The 6527-nt window shown below is 46.7% G+C and overlaps 1 non-coding gene across 1 annotated transcript; it reads left to right on the top strand.

Annotated features, from left to right (window-relative positions):
• The first annotated feature begins 1541 nt into the window (after positions 1 to 1541).
• Positions 1542 to 1648, top strand: LOC112872480. Its single transcript, XR_003224676.1, has one exon. It is a non-coding gene; the product is annotated as a small nucleolar RNA R71 (small nucleolar RNA).
• Positions 1649 to 6527: the final 4879 nt, after the last annotated feature.

Below are 6527 nucleotides of genomic sequence, written 5' to 3'. Positions count from 1 at the left end.
GAACATTGTTCTCTCCTTGGCTGGAAGTCAAACTTTTCCTCCGTTCAATTGATGTGGAGTCAGATTTCTCCAGCCCCAACATCGATATGAGCATCTACTATGCTGAGGAATGGCCGTCCCAGGATAAGGGTCGTCTCCTTGTGATCATCCATTCCCAAAACCATGAAGTCAACGGGGATGAAGCAATCCCGTACCCTCATCGAAATATCCTCTATGATCCTTTCTGGGTATTGAACTGAAGAATGAGCTAGTTGTAACTGCATCAGCATTGGAGTCAAGCCTGAATAGTTTAGCTGATCAAAGACTGCCTTGGGCATAACGCTGAGACTGACACCCAAATCACATAAGGCCTAATCAAAGTTCTGTGTTCGAATTGAGCAACTAATAGTGGGATATTCTAGATCTTTCTTCTTCTCAGGAAGCTGCTAGAGTATAGCTGCACTACATGCCTTGGTGAGCTTGATTACCTCAATGATGGGTAGTGGCCGCTTGTTGGCGAGTATGTCGTTGAGATAGCGAGCAAAGGTAGGAACTAGCATTGCATCCTGCAAGGGCACACTGATATTGATGCACTAGATCATATCCACAAAGTGGTTGATTTGCTCATCCAGTGCCAACTTCCTGATTTAGGTGGGGAACGGCAATAATTGAGTGTCGTAGAATTCATGAGGAGCAATCTTCCCCTCGTGAATCTTGTCAGTGTCATCATTGCTGGGTTGTTCTTCCACCATCTTATTCTCCTTTTTCCTACTAGCATGGTCAAGATAAGGCGGATCACGCATGGTTTTACCTCCTCTCGTGGTCACCACGTTGACGTTCTTCATGGAAGATTCGGGTTCCCCCGGGATCTTTTCTATTTCAGCAGAGGGAACAGCAGTAGCCAACTGAGCTAGTTGGGTTTCAAGATCTAAGCTCAGCTGGTTCTTGATAGCAGAGGAGATGTCATCCATCTTCGTTTGAATGGTCTCCAATTTGTCATTGGCGGCAAGCTTCTTTTGTAGCGATTCATTCACTTTTGCTTGGCCGAGGACAAGCTCCCTTGAGGAAGGCTGGTTAGAGTTAAACAAATTCAAATTTCCATTACCTCCTTGGTAGTAGGGCGCGACTGATTCCACCCCTGACCTCCTTGTGGATGAAACCCGTTGTTGTTGTTGTTGTTCATGTACATGACGTCTTCGTGGGTTTCGGAGCATTCGTTACCCGAATGTCCGGTGTTCCGGCAGACCTCGCACGTCATGTGAGCATCTAAGGCTTGAAGTGCTTGCATTGGAGCCTTGTCTTGGGGACGTTCCTCTATATTATTGAGGAGGAGGTCGAGATTAGCGACTACCATCTCCGTCTCCTTGACAATGTGCGTGCCCCGCTAGCGTGGTTGGAGACGTTCTTCATTCCAACCTTGGTTGGACACCATCTTCTCGATCAAAGTTTTAACCCTATCAATGGTTAGCGAGAAGAAAGCACCACCTGCAGCAGCGTCGATGTGGTCGCGGGCTGTCGGAGTCAGCCTGTTGTAGAAGTTCTGAAGAATAAGCCAATCGTCCATCCTGTGGTGAGGAAATGCTAGGATGTACTCTTGAAGCCTCTTCCATGCTTCAAAAACTAACTCATTTGACATCTACTGGAAGCTGGAGATTCTCCCACGGAGAGCGTTGGATTTGCCCATCGGTAAGAATTTTGCGAGGAACGCCTTGGTGCACTTTTCCCATGTGTCCACTGCACTTTTGTTAGCATAAAACCACTGCTTTGCCTTCCTTAGAAGAGAAAACGGGAACAGTCGGAGTCGGATTGCAACCTGAGTAACTCCCTTGATAACAAAAGTGCTGCAAAGTTCCAGGAATTGCTGGAGATGTGCGCTAGCATCCTCATCGGCCTTGCCAGAGAATGGGCTAGCTTGCACCACCGACCTGTCTTGATCTCAAAATTTTCAACTCCAGTGTTGACGGATGGCCCGATTGGGACATTATCAGTGGAGGGAGTAGAGAAATCATGGAGTGTCTTCTTGCCATGGCGTGAGAAGTTGATGGAGCAATAGCGACTGGTTTGGCCGTTGAGAGAGAAACCTGAGGAGGCATGACATGAGGTCAAACTCTTCTCAAAAGTGACTCCAGATCCTGAGAGAAATTTTGCGGCAGATCGAAGCCAGTCATACACTGCCCTGTTTTCACATAAAAGACAAAACAAAGCCAAATTAGCCTGTTTAGACAATGAATACCAACTAAGAAATTAATCAAGAACTTTATCTATTCTTTTAACCAGTACCTTCCCTGGTAACGGTGCGAAAAATGCTTGTTGGTATTTCTTATGTTGCAGATAAATCTGTAAGCGCATGAAATACCGTTGTAGCATTTTACCTGAGAGTAATCTCGGGTGTTGTATTTAAATTTCCGTAGGGAAGGTGGTGGTTATAGAATAGGTAAGTTGATGATTAACTCTTGGTGGAATATTCAATTGCGTAAACAGCAGTAAGGTAATATATGGATAATGAGGTAGTATTACACAAGTTAGTCAAGCTAAAACTCATGAAAAGACTTAGGCAGGGAGAAAGAAAGAAGAAAGCTACTCAGGACTTATATACTTCTATCTAGATATACAGTTTGTATTATACACTCATACATATACACGTGATTATCCTCAGCTCTAGGCTCCCAGGCACTACTGGGAGAAGCGCACATGACTGGCAGAGGAGCCACCAGCCAACTCGACTACTTTATGGACCTCCTACAGCCACTACCAGAACGGGGAGGGTTACGCTGGACGGATAGGTCTATCACTACCTGCTGTCTACCTCATCTAGCCATGGGATAGGACTGCATCCGGAAACACTAATTAACCCAGACATCATGTCTACATTAATAAGCGATACTCTAGTATCCTGCGTGAGTAAACATATGAATACCGGAACCATTGTTGTGGCACTATGTTTACTCTTCTAATCATTCAAGGTATAAGGTATGAATACAAACTATTCATAGAGTATATATCTCACACTGCAGAAGATAAACTATGCAAGTATATAAATCTAGAAGATAATTCTATTAAAGATATCCGAGAATTACAAAGGAAAGTTGTAACACCCTGAGGTAATTTCTTTAAATTTTAATGAATTTATTTTGGGCTCAAATAAAATTTTCCAGGGTTTTCTCTAATTTATCTCGCATTTAAAGTAATTCTATAACGCAAGTAATTAAAATTTATCATAGGATTAAATTGTTTGTGCATTCATGCTGCAGCATTGTTTTATTTGTGTTAAATTTATAAGGTTTGAATTCAAACTTGTTTGAATTCAAATAGTGTTGTTTGAATGTTTGAGTGTAGAAAAGAAAAGAAAGAAGAAAAAGGAAAAGAAAGGGCAGCCCACTTCCTCTCCTAGCCCAGCCCAACAGCTCCCTCCCTTCTCTCCCTCACGGGCTCCCTCTCCTTCTCTTCTTGGTCCAATCCAACCCGAGGCCCAGCACCCCCCTCCTCCTTTTCCTCTCCCCGCGTGGGCCAAGCCGGCCCATCTCCTTTTCCCCAGCCCGAGCTGCGCGCCTGCTCTCCCCTCCCTTCCTTTCTCTCTCTGACTCAGCGGCCCCGCGCGTCAGCGCCCTCTTCTCCCTCTCCTTCTTCCTCCCCGGCGCAACGGCCTCCGATGTCCCCGACGAGCCCCTTCCCCTGGGCCCGCGCGCCAGGGCGCCGCAGCCGCCCTACAAAACCCCGCCGCGCCTAGGGTTTCCCTAGCTGCCGCCGCCGTACCCCCGCACCCCTCCAACCCTAGCTTTTGGATGCGCCGCCGCCGCCGAGCCACGGGTCGCCGCCGCGCCGTCTCCTCGCCGCTTTCCGCCGTCGCCCAAGCACCGTGGGTTTACCCCGGTGGGGTAAGGATCCTCCCCCGCCTCTCTTTCCCCTCGGTCTCGCTCCTCCACGGCCGCGCACGCTCGCCGGCGTTCCCGAGCCGCTCGCCGCCGTCGCTCGGCCGCTACGGCCGCATTGCCGTCCCCGGACCCCTCAAATCAGTTTCCCCGTGCGCTCCTCTGTCTTCTCGGCCTGATCCCGTCTCAAACCCACCACGGGAGCGCGGGATTGCATGCACTCCGGCGAAGCGCCGCCGCCCTCTTCTGCGTCCAGCCTCTGCCGCCGCTGGAGCTCCGGCTGGGATCTTATCCACCGCCAGACCCCTTTCCTCAGCCAATAGATCCACATCCGACGGCCGTGATCAACCCAGCCCAGTCAACCGAGATCCATACCGGTCAGCCGTGCGGTTCTTTTGCAGTTTAGCCCTTAATGTTTTCGGGAATCAACCCGCGCTCCAGCTTAATTCAAAAGAAATTACGGTTGAGTCCTGTTTTATGCTTTTAGACCCCTGAGTTTCCGGGATTTAGTGCCCGCCGTCCAGCCTGAGGTTTTTAGCGTGCTAGCCCCTATGTCTAGGGTTTAATTACGTTTAGGTCCCTGGTTTTTCGTCCAGAACCCCCTGTAGCCCAGTTTTTCTTGCAGATAGGCCCCTGGGTCTTGTTTTAAGCGTAGTTTTCGCGTTTTAGCTCCGTTTTAAGTGTTCTTTATATCCACGCGATCGTTGTAATGCGTAGAATAGCTTTAGACTAGTTTTGTGTGCTGTTCCTATGTAATGTGGTACTGTTTTCTTATAGTTTGCTATTGTTTGTGCATGTGTGTATGTGTGTACTATGCTTGATGATCGTGAGTAGATGCGGAGCCTTTGGAGCAGTACCAGGAGCAGCCATCTTCGGAGCAGTTCGAGCAGCAGCCGGGAGAGTACGAGGAAGGCAAGTATAACATGAACCTCCTATCACTTTTTAAATACAATTTCATACTGCATTTTAATACTGTATACCTATAAGGACTTCCTAGCCACCTTTATATCCTTTACATATATCCTTTGGGTTGCATTTTGGTTAGTTGTGCTAGATTGCTGCGCTATAACAAATCTTGGTCCTTTTAATTAAATTTGATTAATGGTCTTATGCAACTTAATTCTGGAGCCGGCCCTCTGTGCTGTGTGCTTGAGTGGTTTGTGCGTCCTTAAAAGATGTTTTTGTTAGAAACTTGGTTTAGGGGGCCAGCACGGTGCTTAGTGCTTGGTTGGCCACTCTCCATAAGGACCGGTTCATAGAGCGACAACCTGGGACAACCGCGCAACCACAAGACTGGAATGGGACGGTCTTGACTTACTAATTAGGTCGTGTTGGTTCGGGAGTAACTTACCTGCGTGGGCAAGAGGGGTGGTAAGCTTCAATGGTCCCTGCTCCTCCGGCTTGGTCTGTGCTGTGTGTCTTGTACCCCTGGAGGTGGGCCCCATCGTTGCTGATCCAAAATCCTTAGCGGTTACACCTTACCAACGTGATCCTTTGTAACGGTCTCGTAGTGTGCTTGCTAGCCATCTCACCTAAGGAAGTGTGATGAACAACTAGCGTAGCCCACGACTTGTGGGTAAAGTGTGCAACCTCTCGAGAGTGTAAAACTGATATATCAGCTGTGCTCACAGTCATGAGCGGCCCAGATCCTCCTTTTGATTAGTGGGGTTATCAACCTTTGACTAGGGAGATTCCCCGGGTGGTTTGGTTTGGTTGGTTCTCAGTAGTTCTTAATTAATATTGATTAATTTATTACGCAATTGGGTTTATGGTAATTCATCCACTTGTAGTAATTAGCTTAAATAAAATTCTGCCAAGACTAAAAGCTAATGCAGTTGAGTCAGCCAGCCTAGAGCCTCATAGTTTGTGTTATACTTGTTGAGTACGAGTTTGTACTCACACTTACCTCTTTACTCTTCTGTTCTATTTCGGATATCTTCGACTGCTGCTCAGTGCCCGGCAACGTGGAGGACTACGTCAGCAGCTTCGACGACTTCTAGGCGTTTGTCTCCCAGTTGACGTCCCTGTGGCGCCCAGCTCTTCATGTATTCATTTTACGCTTCCGCATTCCTTGAACTGATTCTTGATTCAGTTGTAATAAAGATATTCATTTTATAATTTATACGCTTTTATTCGTGACATGCGTTGTGATATCTTGATAATCTGTTGTATATATGCGTGACTTGATCCTGGCGCATATATGATTGCTCGATTTATGTTCTTATAAATCGGGTGTGACAGATTGGTATCAGAGCCATATCGACTGTAGGATGAAGCCTAGATAGATCTGGACGAGTATAGGACTCTTTTCTTTTGCCTTGCTTCCGCAAATCCTCAAACATCATTTTCTGTTTCTATTCCTTGAGTCTTAAAGCCTTGATTTGCTATATCTCTTCTGTCTTTTCTGAGAGATAGCTTGAGCTTTCCATAGACGTTGGCCTGAGTGGCCTAATCCTGTAATTTATAAGTTTAGGTTGTCCCGATAAAAATACGCTAGAACGAGTGTGTTAGTCGAGTAGTGTGGAAAACTCGACTAAGTTGTGAATATTGAATGTTTGTTATTGTGCAAATGTTTGATTTGGATTTTGGTTGATTGCATAGGCTAGTGGTTAAACTTGTTCATGCAAATCGACCTAACCCAACTTGAACTAAATAATAAAATGGAGTTAGAACGTTGGG

This window comes from Panicum hallii, chromosome 8 (assembly GCF_002211085.1).
Source record: "Panicum hallii strain FIL2 chromosome 8, PHallii_v3.1, whole genome shotgun sequence".
NCBI classification, from domain to species: domain Eukaryota; kingdom Viridiplantae; phylum Streptophyta; class Magnoliopsida; order Poales; family Poaceae; genus Panicum; species Panicum hallii.
This window is presented reverse-complemented; position numbering and strand designations above follow the sequence as displayed.